The 15,043-nt window shown below is 37.0% G+C and overlaps 1 protein-coding gene and 1 long non-coding RNA gene across 3 annotated transcripts in view; one reads left to right on the top strand and one right to left on the bottom strand.

The window, feature by feature from the left end:
* LOC115216595 (5'-AMP-activated protein kinase subunit gamma-1) overlaps positions 1–15,043 on the top strand; it is a 764,404-nt gene that overhangs the window by 170,332 nt on the left and 579,029 nt on the right. The gene's annotated exons all lie outside the window — the stretch shown is intronic.
* LOC118765086 overlaps positions 10,689–15,043 on the bottom strand; it is a 28,666-nt gene continuing 24,311 nt past the window's right edge. Inside the window, exon 3 of the long non-coding RNA XR_005000936.1 lies at positions 10,689–10,745. This is a non-coding gene — a long non-coding RNA (uncharacterized LOC118765086). The remainder of the gene's footprint in view (positions 10,746–15,043) is intronic.

Here is a 15,043-nt window from a genome sequence, read left to right as displayed (position 1 = left end):
GACTACACAGTACAGTAGGACCAGTTGGGCACCATCTGTGAGAAAAACAACACCATAACACAATTCACTCTGCCAAAAATTTGGAAACAATTGCTGCACTGCTTGGCATTTGAACCAAAAGCTCCAATACAAACCTTTCAGAGTGTTTGGGTCTCAATCTGAGGACATGTACCAAGAGTGATAAAAACTAAACATCCAGTCAACATCATAGTGTCTGGAGTGATTACTAGTGATGGCAACGTTATGCCCCCATTCATCTTCACACATGGCCTCACACTCAACACGGAGGCTTATATCAAGTGCTTGAAGGAGTTAGCGCTGCCCTGGATCAACAGGGTGACTGCTGGAAGACCCTATGTCTGGCAACAGGACTCTGCACTATTCCACACAAGCAGGAGAACACAGTCACAGCTGTCAGACAATTTCTGTGACGACACCACCCCTAACATCTGGCCACCTAACTCCCCAGACTGCAAACCCCTTGCTTCTTATGTGTGGGGCACAGTTGAGTGAGAGACCAACAAAACTCCTAACACCAAAGATGAACTGAAGGCAAGGATTATGGCAGCATTCACCATTTTAAACAAGGAGACCTTCCAGAAAAGTTACAGGCGATTCCAAAGTCGTCTGGATTCTGTGGTTGAAGTCAATGGCGATTTTATTGAATAAATTTACCCAATAGTATGTCAAGATATTTTTATGTAATTTTGGTAAATATATCTGTCAAAATGAGATGTCAGTGTTATTTTAATTTTTGTGTAATTTAGATGATTTATTCACTGTACCTTGTGCATGTGTGTGCATGCGTTTGTGTGTGTGAGTGTGTGCATGTGCGTGCATGCATGTGTGCGTGCATGCATGTGTGCGTGCATGCATGTGTGCGTGCATGTCTGACCCCACAACCACTTGACAACTGGTGTTCGTGGTGTTGATGTCCCTGTAACTTAGTGGTTCAGCAAAACAGAATGATAGAATAAGTACCTGTTAAAAGTAAACAAGTACTGAGTTTAATTCATTCCTCTAAAATTCTTGAAGGCAGTGCCCCAGCATGGCCACAGTCTAATGCCTGAAACAAATAAAAAATAGAATCTATGAAGATGTGTTTAGCAATGCAAACCCTGAAACTTGGCATAGACCCTTGTCTTGCCAGTTCATGTAAAGCCTTGCAACCCATACCAGTGAGAAAAAAGGGACATTAAAATACATGATGACGTCAGCAAGGTAAAATAATAAATCGATGAAGCAAATAAAAATACCCTATGAATTTACTCTGCCTGAGTTGCACAGAGACTCCCTTGTTATTCCTGCCAATGGAAATGCAGTGAACCAGTGGAAATCTATAACCAGGAATAGTAGGGTTCAGGAAAATACACAGAAACAACAAATGGGTTTGCTACTTTTTGCATTCATGCATACATACATCCACATACACACGTATATGCACATGTATATATTTGTGTGTGTGCACATATATATATGTGTGCGTGTACGTGTGTGTGTGTATGTGTGTGTTTGTGTGCGTATATATATACATATGTGTGTGCATATATGTGTGTGTGTGCATATGTGTGTGTGTGTGTGTGTGCATGTGTGTGTGTGTGCATATGTGTGTGTATATTTGTGTGTGTGCATTTATGTGTGTGTGTGTGTGCGCATACATATATATATATATATATATATATATATATATATATATCTTTTCAGTCAAATCGTCCAACCTATGCTAGCATGGTAAGTGGACGTTAAACGATGATGATGATGATATATTTATTTATATATATATATATATATATATATATATATATATATATAACACCATATACATATACATATATATATATAGCATCTATTGCACAATTCAGGAAATATAAACCAACAGATGGCAACAACAACAGTCTCTTCTTTACAAACCAGAGTATTTGCATCAACAATGAATGAACAAGTTTCAGCCATATTATAATAATTATTCTTCGCAATGTCCTCAGCACAGAGAGAGAAGACTGAGAGACAACACTGACGGTATTGAGTTAAAACAATTTGTATCTGCAATAAGTTAAATACAATGGCCATTGTCAGTTCTGCTGGCAGCAAATCGGGGCTCTACAAACAGAGCTTTAGAAATTAACCATTGCAAAACTACCAACTGCTGGGGTCAGAGAAAAAACATTTAATGTTTGTACAATGTTATTGTAGCTTAGCTCCATCTCAGTCCTGACTGAACAGACAGACCTATGTTCAGAAGTATTCCAACCATGACCTTTCTGTCTATTATTTCAAGTCTTTCGTACATCAAACTACATTAAGCATTATGTCAGATATGATTTGAGGAAAATGTGGTTGCTATTTCTAGCAATCATGTTACCACATTGAGGAGGTTCTCTTGTTGGCTCACTTTAAAGTGTTGTTGCCATTGTTTCAGTGTCCACTTTTCCATGCTTGCAATGGGACAGGCAAAATGATTTGAGGCAGATTTTCTGCAGCCAGATGCCCTTCCTGTCACCAACCTTCACCTGTTTCCAAACAGGGTAATATTTCCTCATGGCCAGACATGTTTTTCCATGGAAGACCGGAAATTAACAGCATCACTAGTATGATGATGATGCTCATTCACAATCATCACATGCTGTCAAGACAAAGGTGTATACACGCACACACACATGCATTATTCTTAAATAATGAATAGAATCTTTTCTGCTCTAGACACAAGGCCTAAAATGTTTTGGGAGGGGGAAGGGCAGTCGATTAGATTGACTCCAGTATGCCACTGGTACTTAATTTATCAACCCTGAAAGGATGAAAAGCAAAAAGCAACCTCAGCTGAATTTGAACTCAGAGCGTAACAGAGGAAATACCTATTTCTTTACTACCCACAAGGGGCTAAACTTAGAGGGGACAAACAAGGACAGACAAAGGGATTAAGTTGATTACATCGACCCCAGTGCGTAACTGGTACTTAATTTATCGACCCCGAAAGGACGAAAGGCAAAGTCGACCTCGGCGGAATTTGAACTCAGAATGTAATGGCAGACGAAATACCACTAAGCATTTCACCCGGTGTGCTAAAGTTTCTGCCAGCTCACCATCTTATTCTTAAACAAGAATATTATTGACAGTGACTTCGAAATCTTGGCCAGTTAAGCCATTATCAGACTGCAGTCTGATGATGGAATCACTGGCCAAAACTTCCAGTCACAGTCAACAAGATAATTATTAAAGAATAATGAATTTGGACTCTACAAAAGTATAGAGTGACCCATCAGGTTAATGTAAAATTGTTTCTATTATCACTGAACACAAAAACAAACATTAACATATGTTGGAAAGCAGAGCATTTTCCAATTGAAGATATAGAGGATTCATTGGATGCAATATGAGGTGACTGTTGTTATCATTAGGCCTAACTCATCATAAAGTAAATACCACCATGAACACTAGGCAAGCTGCAGTGGAAAAGGCAAGACACTGGCTTTGGTTATAAAGAGATGATGAATGAAGGCTGGAAGTATATTGAGCTTTATTTGGTAACCAGTTGATCTAGCAAGTGGGGCCTAATATCAGTGAGTGGGGTGCCGGTGTGCAATGATGCCATTGAGAGGTAGGCCCCAAAATGGCGTGCATTCTCTCCTAATGACCCCATACATTTGCTGGATTCCACTATGTGGAGTTCTTGACTGGTAGCACTTGAATGTACAAGTTGTTTGCAAAACATGTGTTTGTGTGTATACTATATGCTTCTTTCAGTTCCCATCCACCAAATCCATTTACTAAGCTTTGGTGCTATAGAAGAAGACACATACCCAAGATGCCATACAATGGGACTGAACCCAAGATCACATACTTTGGAAGCAAGCTTCTTAACCACACAGCCACACCTATAAAGAGTGTGTCATTAAATATCAAAATGGGTAGGTGTCAAGAAGGGCATCTAGCCATATCAGACTGGAACCTGGTCCAGCTTTCCCAGCCTATCAGATCTAGTCAAACTATCCAACCTATGCCAGTTTGAAATTTTTTCATGGGTTATATATGAATACACACACACACACACACACACACACAAAATAGATGTATACAGATTTCAGCCCTTGGACTGCAGCTATGCTGCAGCACCTCATTGAAGGGTTTTAGCCAAACAAATCAACCCTGGTACTTATATACTTTTTTTAAGACTGGTATTTATTCTATCAATCTATTTTGCCAAACTGCTAAGTTATGGGAATGGAAACAAACCAACAATGACATACATGCATAAACATATGTACATATATATATATGACAGGTTTTTCAGAGTTTCCATCAACCAAATTCATTCCCAATGCATTGCTCATCCTGGGGTTATAATAGAAGACACTTGCCCTAAGAGCTGTTTAATGGGACTGAACCTGATACCACATGGTCACAAAGTGAGCTTCTCAACCACACAGCCTTACCAGCACCTATGTTGAGATATTTCTACATTTTTCTATTTATCGCTTTATGGCCGAATCACTTCAAAAGGAATCAAAGACTTATTCAGTGACTAAAATAAGAATTCTTTGATGGACAGAATTCTTCTCCAGAAATCTCTATAAAATGTTGTTGACTTTTAGCTATCTTGCTTCGACCTTTCGTTGTCATTTCACAACAGACGAAGGCTAAAGGCAATTTTTTTTTTTACCCAAGTTTTTGGTTGTTGTTTATTTTTTAGACCAAGAGACTTTGTTGTATTTCTCCATCAAAAGGACAAAAATATAAAATGACATGATTTAACATAGAAACATTGGTAGACGATGTTGAGTTATTTAGTCACTTGTCGTCCAGGTATGATAATAAATAAATAAATAATTATAAAGGTAACAACAGAAAATATCACTGTAACAGGCAATGGTGAAGCCAGTATGTAGTTTCATGACCTACAAGAAATAACAGCCAAATCCCCCTTGAATCACATCCTGATCAAGAACCTACTGGATGATGTACTTCTAAATACACTGTTTGACAACACAAACAAAAATACACTATGTGATTGCACCAGTACAACTGCATCTCTGTACTTATTTACCCATGTCTAAAATGGCCAAAAAGATATCATAAGCACATGAAAGTGAAAGGGCAATAACATGGTTATATATTTGTGATGAGCAATGGAAGCAGTTTTAGTTCAGAACAGTAATCTGTATATCTTATTGTTGACATACTGTAAGAAAGTCACAAAACAGTGGGTTTTGTCTTGAGAAAGCATCTCATATAGATGTAAAGTACTAAAAAAGTTCTGTGTATTTTTAGCACTATACATCTATACAAGATGCTGTCTTGAGACAAATACTCCAGTTCTGTGGCTTTCTTGCAGTATCTCCACATTTAGTAAGATACACAGATTGCCGTAACAGTTATATCTGGTTAAGATGATCTCTTTCTTTTTTATGTAGTTTCTAGCAAGTGTCTTCTACTATACATGCAGATCAATCCAAAATACTCTTCACAAGTGGAAATGGGTGAACACAAAGGACACAGAATGCATAGAAGCCTTTTGAATGACCATTGTATACAATCATTGATAAGAGACAGGCTTAATATATTTCTTGGTTTAGCACAATTCTTGAGTATTTTTTTTTTTTTTACTAAAGTCTCTTCTGCTGCCTGCATATGGAGCAGGTCTCTTGTTTGCGGATAAACTATAAATTGTGTTTTCTTCCTCATTGCCTGTCTCACCAGCCTTTGACAGATCCCTTTTGGGGGTTAACTGGATGCTGCTTTCAAGATCTTTGTTGAGATCTAACATGATGTGTATGGATGATCATGCATGGATGTTAAGAGGCTTGTCAGCAGCATAAGATTGCAAGTAATTAGGAAGAGTATGAGTGTGTGTGTGTTACCCAAAGCCTGTATGAGTGTGGCAGCTGAAGAGCATGTATGCTGTGTATTTGACTGGAAAACTGCATGTGTGTTGGTAGTAGCAGAGTGAGTGTATGAGTGCTTGGATGTGTCTAGAAATGGAAGAAAATATCAACAACAATAATAAACAAGCAACGTATTCTTTAAAATATAAAATGCTTTGAATGGTACAACAATGCACTATAATACAAACAATGGGCTATATACCTGTTGTAATTTAACTATGCATAGTCTGATGATATTTCAGAATAAAATTCCTTCCTCAGATATCCCTAGGAATTGCTGGAGTCACTGCTATAATTGGTTTTCTAATGGGTTTCCTTTTTTTTTTTTGCGGAAGCGTCTCAGCATTGGTCTCATGAATCTCCTTCCGGAATTCCTCATGAGAAGTGCGTGAGGTCAGCCATGTCTCAATCTCACGTGTGCTGGCAAATCCATAGTGCTGCTTCTAAGTTACGCATTATATGTGCAGCTTCCTTTTTTTCGATTCTTTTTTTTTTTTTTTGTTATAAACAGTATATGAGCATGTTATCAAAAACGAACCTACATGCATCCAGATGCAGATAAATAATGTATTGATTACCAACCTCCAGCCTGTTATTAATTTAGGGCTATTCTTTAAAAGACTAAAACATTTGATAATTTTAAAGAAAAAGACTGAGAATTTGTGATGGTTATGCCTTTCTAAATGATATTATTGATTTAAGGGCAGTGAAATGACTCCAACTGGGAAAACAAAAAACAAGGCTGGTCAGCAGCAGATACTTGGATAACTGAGATCAAAACACTGTATTAGGACATCTAATCATTAGAAGGAACGTCTCTATACTTATATGACTGATAAAAGTAACAACCAAATCACACTCTAATATCATGCAAAGGAGATGATAGTTGATGTTGTAGCCCTAGATAATATATCTAATACACACACAACAAAAGTGGTAATATTTCAGATGGAAAATTTTTGATTATATATCTACTGATACATGGCTGACACATGATTAAACAAAACTAGCATACTGTCAGGGCAACATGAATAGCAATAACATGCCATACATATACACATATAGAATGGTCTAAGAAGGGGAGTTTATCATGCTGAATTCTATAGTGATTTGAATGTGAGGATTTATGTTGTTTATAAAAGACTGGAATTGTTTCAGGTTATAAAAATGTTTCCTCCATAAAATGTAACAATCATCTAGAAACCTCTTCCAGTTTTCTTTCAAATATCAGCTGAAATTTTCACCAAAAGTTTCAGAAGATTTTTCATAGAGTTTTATTTTGTGATACCAGATGGTTAAGTTGGCATATGTAGGGGAAACTTGTTCCCATGGCTATTCTGAACTTTTGTTGATAGGCTATGTTATCAAATATGAAGCAGCTGTTCTCTAAGATGAATTGGAAGCATTCAATAATAAATTTTCTGTCTATGCACCCTGGTGTTTTATATGGAAATGAGCCTAGCCAATATTCTACAGCTTCAATTCCCTAACTGTGAAGGATGTTGCTATATAGGTTCACAAAATCAAATGTGATCAAATAGGTGTTTTTATTTATTTTGTTAGGTAGATGGTTGAATATGTCCAAATTATCTTGTAAAAAGCTCTTTATATATTTGAGGAGCGCTTTTAGTAGAATGTCTAGGAAATTAATTAAGCAATGTGTTTCACATAATGGGCCTGTTACAATAAGTCTCAGTTTTAGATCTGATGGTTGTGGAATATTAACGCAACTGTGTTTTGCGGATCTTTACCTTTTGACCGACAGATTTGAAAACATTTTTTTGTAACAAAACACTTTCAAACTTCGTATACTGGTAGAATGTGTCACATAAAACACCTTTTACTCTTGGCGTTGTTGAGAAAATTCTGTATTTTGCAAGTTATTTCTTGTTAAAGTTAAGGTATTTCGGTAATTTCAACCAATCAATGACGTGTATTCCGCTGAATAAAATTACTGCCATTGTTTGTCAACAACAACTATCAGCAGTGTATATTTCGTTTGTCACTGTTATTTATGATATATTTCATCTTAGTTACGTTTGTATGAATAAACAAGTGTATCTGAAGCATGTTTACTTCACCGCATCACCATAATAGTATATATATATATCATCATCATCATCATTGTTTAGCGTCCGCTTTCCATGCTGGCATGGGTTGGACGGTGCAACTGGGGTCTGGGAAGCTAGAAGGCTGCACCAGGCCCAGTCTGATCTGGCAATGTTTCTACGGCTGAATGCCCTTCCTAACGCCAACCACTCCATGAGTGTAGTGGGTGCTTTTTACGTGCCACCTGCACAGGTGCGAGACAAGTCTGGCAAACGGCCATGGTCGGATGGTGCTTTATATATATATATATATATATATACTAGCTGACGTACCCAGTAATTCCTGGAAAAGCGGGATTATCCCTTGGTTCCATTCTCAATTATTTCGCTAATGCAATAACAACAATACAAAGTATGTAGCCCTTAAAATGGTTTTTGAGCATTTACGGAGAATACCGAACTGTCTTACAAAGGATCTTGTTTTTAAGAATTCCCAATAAATTATGAATACCCAAATTGTGAGGTCAGTTATGTAATAACATGAAATTAGTTACCCAATAGTAAGAATTCAAATAAAGTTGCCCTGTAAAGGGCTTTAATGCATTCTCAGAATATATAGAAAATATGAGGAAATACTAGTAAGGTATGTATACTAAAATCCTGAAGCATGTTGCGTAATAACATGCCAATCAGATATGAGATAATAACAATTCAAAGTAAATAACTCTGAAAAGGGCTTTTGTGCGTTCCCAGAGAATATTACCCTCAGGGGCGCTAGTGTTGGTATATTCGTGAATAAGTCACTAACCGAAATAAGAGGATCTATTGTTTAGAAAAATACTATTTACTTGTTTAAGGGTCCTACTGGATAAATTGTGAAAATAACTAACATTTCAAATACTAAAAAATACGCATACTCAATTTGATTTATACCAAATGATTTAGGAAAATGAATGGTTTATTTCCCTTGGCTGTTAAAATAAAATATATTAGTTATATATAAGGATCCCTTCCAGGGACCCTATTATTGATTTTATTTCAACAATCTGAGTAAGCCATTAGGTTTCCAGATATGAGTTCTACTCCTGTGTCAAGTTTCATCAAAATTGATAAAACAATGTAGAAGGAGTTAGCTAACAACTCCGCAAGCAAACGCACCCACAGACAGAATTTCCCACATATGTAGTAGATATATATATATATATAATTGTATGCATATGCATTTGTGTAAATAACTGCCAAGCTGCCAACTAGAGAGATAGACATACAAATTCCTTGCATACATTCAACCATGCACACACACACACACACACACATTGCAGAGAAATCTCTGTTTTGATTCAAACAAGAAAGTTCTGACATTTTGTAAGTGATCAGCTTTTATTCTTTTAAAAAGTCCAAAATATTGCACTAAGACACCATACATATATGCATCCTTTCCATACCTGCAACTACACAGACACACACAAATGTGTATACACAAATGTCTGGAACTAAATTCAAACAAGAAAGTCTTGTCACTTTGTTAGTGACAGGCTTTTATTCCGTTAAGAACTTCAATATAGTTCCAGAAGAACAATATTTATGGACACGCATACACACATCTAAAGCAGTGGGGAAGACTTTTCTGAAGGAAACTGTTAAAACAGGAATCATTTTGTTTTTAAAAATTTCAGTGCATCAGCATATATATATATATATACACATATATATTTGCACACTTACTAATTTGTGTGTGTGTTTGTCACTTTTGAGTTATCTCTACAGATAGTCTATAGAATTTAGAGCTGGCACTGAAAGTTATGATTTGTATATGAATACATCTATGTAAAAAATATGTGATCAATAATAGAAAAATGTATTACATGAAAAGGTAGCACAATACTGACTTATAAACCTTTAATATACTTGGTAGAATATGTCATGGTTGCTAAACAAAATATGATGTCCTTAACAGCAATATATATGTGTGTGTGTGTGTGTATGCACATACAGATGTGAGTGTGCATGTATTTATTAAACATTTACATGTAGAGGGGTAACAGTGTGTTTCAAGTTTTAGTCTGCTAGACTTCAGTGTACTATAATACACTTGAGCTTCTTTTGGCTTTATATAATCTTTAGCAAGTTGTTTTTCTGGGGTAAATGGAGTTATGTAGGCTTTGTGTATGTAGATACAGGAAGTAGAAGTGTAGGAAGGAGGAGAGAAAAGGATAGGAAGAAAGTAGGTTTGTAAGGTGTGGGCTGGTAGAAAGTTATTGTTGGAAGGTTTTGTTTGTTCAAAGTTGGAGTTGTGTTATTGTTCAGAGTTCGGTCCAATGTGGAAGTAAGTATGAATATAGGTGTGTCCATTTTAGGTCTGTCAGAAAGTTTGATATTGTTATTCTTCAGTATTCACAAAATTTTTTTTTACATGAATTAGACGTACAAACATATTTGGTGACAAGAGGTTAGAATATGAAAGGTTAGGAGGAGGCATCTAGCTGTGTTATTGAAAAATATGCAGACAACATTATTAAAAAGAAGATTCTTTAAATATAATAAAATAAATTACTTGACAACCATCTCAGAACATAAAATTTCAGTTGCAAATAAATATTCTACTTTTTTAAAATTTTGAAATATTAAACACATACATTTTCTCTTCATGTTAAAAATAAATGTTCTCTTTCCCCTCTGTTGAAGGGTTACTGTCTGAAATGTCAAGTGCATTCACTTTTTTTCTTCCTTACAGCATAAAATTAACAACTAGACATTGTTTACTTACTTTTTAATTTGGATTCTCTTTTTTACTTGATTTTGATAAGTGACTGGAATTCTGCAAAAATGAAAATTTGAAGAAATCTAGAGTGTTGGTGTTTTACAAAAATTTTATTCAGTTTATTTTTAATTAGGGAAGCAAACAAACGTGTATGCTCAAACATTCACTAATAAACACATTAACAACATGTAGCATTTTTAACTGTTTTTTTGCCTTTTATTTATTTTTGTTGCAGTTGTTATTGAGTTGCTCATTACGGAAAATTTCTTTGTTATTACATCTACACAGTTAATTATCTACACACACATGCATAGACACAACTACACATCACACACAGTTTTGTACACAATCAATCTATAATAATTATAATGAACAACCTTCTATAATGGCTTTTGAATATAAACTCAGCAACTTAAAGCTGGTGTGGAGTGCAGAAACAAATGTTGCGATCTACTATTAAAGTCCAATATCCTCCATCCTTGTGTTGTATTAATCTTATGCAAAGAGGAATTGCACTTGAGTATCCATTCCTGGAATATTTGCACTGTAGGATATCATGTGGTAGCCATATAATAACATAAGAGCTCATGTAGGCATGTTACGAGGCCTTCACCCGAATTGTACTAAATATATGCAAGCATGTGTGTGTGTGTGTTTGTGTGTGAGAGTGAGAGTGTGTATGTATGTGTATGTATGTGTGTGTATGTGTGTGTGTGTGTGTGTATGTATATGTGTGTATATATAAGTATGTGTGTATATGTGTGTAATGTGAGTGTGTGTGTGAGTGTGTGTGTGTGAGTGTGTGTGTGTGTGAGTGTGTGTGTGTGTGAGTGTGTGTGTGTGAGTGTGTGTGTGTGTGAGTGTGTGTGTGTGTGAGTGTGTGTGTGTGTGAGTGTGTGTGTGGGTGAGTGTGTGTGTGTGGTGTGTGTGTGTGAGTGTGTGTGTGGGTGAGTGTGTGTGTGGGTGAGTGTGTGTGTGGGTGAGTGTGTGTGTGGGTGAGTGTGTGTGTGGGTGAGTGTGTGTGTGGGTGAGTGTGTGTGTGGGTGAGTGTGTGGGTGTGGGTGAGTGTGTGTGTGTGGGTGAGTGTGTGTGTGGGTGAGTGTGTGTGTGAGTGAGTGTGTGTGTGAGAGTGTGTGAGAGTGAGAGTGTTTGAGCATGTGTGTGCACAAGCGGGATCATGCGATTGCATGAGTGTGCATGCACACAAGCCTGCATGTGCATGATCCCGCATGTGTGTGAGTCTGCATGTGCGTAGGTCCGCGTCTGCGTATGTGTATGTGTGTGTGTGTGTGAGTATGTGTGTGTGTGTGTATATGTGTGTATACATGTGTGTGCATCTGTATGTGTATCTGTATGTTTGTGAGCTATGGTTAGTTATCATTCAATTAATTACTTTAACGAAAGTCTAGCTTTGTATCATTTTATTTTACTTTTCATAATGTTGCAGTCATGTTGTTATTGTTGCTGTTGTGTTGGTTATTGGTCCATTCTTTGATTATATTTTTCGTTTTAGAATTTTTTTTTTCCTCATTAATTAAAATGGACCAAACTTCCACATTCAACAGACTTTTAGATTAACAAGCTAATTCCAACATTTTAAAGAATAAACCAGAAACTAACAAGTCATCCTCTCAACTACCCCTACTCCTACCCCTTCCCCATCCCCAACACACATCCTCTCATCTGCATCATCCACCCTTAGTTTTGATCATAATAACAATGCCAATTTGAGATCTCCACTCAGAAATGCAGACACTGTTTATGAACGAGAGTCAAGATAAATGATTAGAGTCACAGAGATAATCTATTAGAAGTGACCAATACACAAATACATATATATCATCATCATCGTCATTTAACGTCTATTGTCTATGCTGGCATGGGTTGGACGGTTTGACCAAGGCTGGCATGCTGAAAGGCTCCACCAGACTCCAGTCTGATTTCGCATGGTTTTCTATGGCTACATGCCTTTCCTAATGCCAACCACTCTGAGAGTGTAATGGGTGCTTTTATGTGCCACCAGCACGAGTGCCATTTGCATGACACCGGAGTACTTTTACATGCCACCACAAGTGTCAATTTGTGTGACACTGGTATCTGCCATGACTGCGATTTTGCTTGGGTTGATGGGTCGTCTTCTCAAGCAGGACATAATGCCAAACGACTCGATCATTGCCTCTGTGAGGCCCAACACTTGAAAGGACCTCAGCCACTTTGCCTCTGTGTATGTGTATATATACACAGGCATGTATATGTGTGTGTGTGTGTGTGTGTGTGTATATATATATATATATATATATATATATATACACATATGTATCTATATAGATACTAGCTGATGCCAGTACCCCCTGAATGCCCCCCTCCCTGTGCCAGTGGCACATAAAAAGCACTATCAGAACGTGATCAATGACAGGTTCACCTGACTGGGCTCCTGTGCTGGTGGCACGTAAAAAGCACCCACTATGCTCTCGGAGTGGTTGGCACTAGGAAGGGCATCCAGCTGTAGAAACATTGCCAGATCAGATTGGAGCCTGGGTACAGCCGCTGGCTATCCAGACCTCAGTCAAACCATCCAACCCATGCCAGCATGAAAAACAGAAGTTCAACGATGATGATGATGATATTCATACATGTCGACACAAGGAATACTGGTAAAACATTCCTATCAAGACTTCCACCTCGTGACATTACAATAGGTTCAATATAATTGTTTGGGACAGAAAAGAAAATCTATAAACAGTCACAGAGGTCAGCTGCCCAGCAGATGTGAATATTTCTTCCAAAATCAATGAGAAGAATATTTATACACAGCTACTTCAATAGCTGCAGCTTCAAAGAGGAATTTCAAATTCTCATAAACACCAATAATAAGTGGTGCACTTGACTATGTTACAAAATGTTTCAGTGACAAATTCAAAAAGCTAGGAAGGAAAGTAACCAGGTAAAACACACTTTGTAAATAAATTCTGTAAAAGGAACAATAAAAATATGCAAGACTTTTCTAAATTTTAACAAGTGGCACATTTTTACACGTTTCAGTCATTTGACTGCAGCCATGCTGGAGCACTGCCTTTAGTTGAACAAATTGACCCCAGGACTTTTTCTTTGTATGTCTAGTACTTATTCTATTGGTCTCTTTTGCTGAACTGCTAAGTTTTGGGGACATAAACACACCAACATCAATTGTCAAGCAATAGTAGTGGGGACAAATACAGACACACACACATTATATATATACCTATATATATATATATATATATATATATATATATATATATTATATATATATATATATATATGCATATGTACATACAGCTATATGTATATATATGCATATGTGGGAATAGGATGTCATGAAACATGTACAACAGAAAAATACAAAATGTGAGTACATGGAATAAGAACTAATTTTTCGAACAACGAAAGACATAAATGGAAAACAATACAAACAACAAAAGAAGGTAGAGGGAGACTTAAAGAAGCCCATCATATATATATATATATATATATATACACTCGCGGAGTGGTTGGCGTTAGGAAGGGCATCCAGCCGTAGAAACACTGCCAGATCTGACTGGGCCTGACGAAGCCTTCCAGCTTCACAGACCCCAGTTGACCCGTCCAACCCATGCTAGCATGGAAAGCGGACGCTAAATGATGATGATAATGATGATGATGATATATATATATATATATATATATATATATATATATATATATATATATATATATATATATATATATATATGTATATACACAACGGGCTTCTTTCAGTTTCCGTCTACCAAATCCACTCACAAGGCTTTGGTCAGCCTGAGGCTATAGTAGAAGACACTTGCCCAAAGTGCTACACAGTGGGACTGAACCAGGAACCATGTGGTTGGTAAGCAAGCTCCTTACCACACAGCCACACCTGCGCTTTATTGATTTTCCTGTCCAAATTCTAGCAATAGGATTATGTTTCCTTGTTTCCAGCTATTAAGAAAAAAGAGAGAAACCTGCATACGTACATAGATACATACATGCTCATACACATATATATTCATATATGCATATCTTCATGCACAAATGTATATATACACACACACCCTCACACATGCATTATGATGGCCATCCACTCGTGACCGAGGAAGACCATTGCCGACCTTCAGGAACATTGTGCGCTCTAAGACTAACTTATATTTTGCATTTGCAGCTCCGTTGGTGGCTAATGAGCCCTGCTCTTGACAAGCATACATGACTGCAAACATTGCAGACCAAGCTTTCCCCATTCACTATACGAGCCGTGCGCTTTCGCGCAGCTCGCTTAAGTTCTTCATGCTGGATACGTGCTCTCTCAAAAGTGTCGATTC

Source organism: Octopus sinensis, linkage group LG10 (assembly GCF_006345805.1).
Source record: "Octopus sinensis linkage group LG10, ASM634580v1, whole genome shotgun sequence".
Lineage (NCBI taxonomy): Eukaryota > Metazoa > Mollusca > Cephalopoda > Octopoda > Octopodidae > Octopus > Octopus sinensis.
Note: the sequence above shows the minus strand (reverse complement) of the source record. Positions and strands in the feature narration are given on the sequence as shown.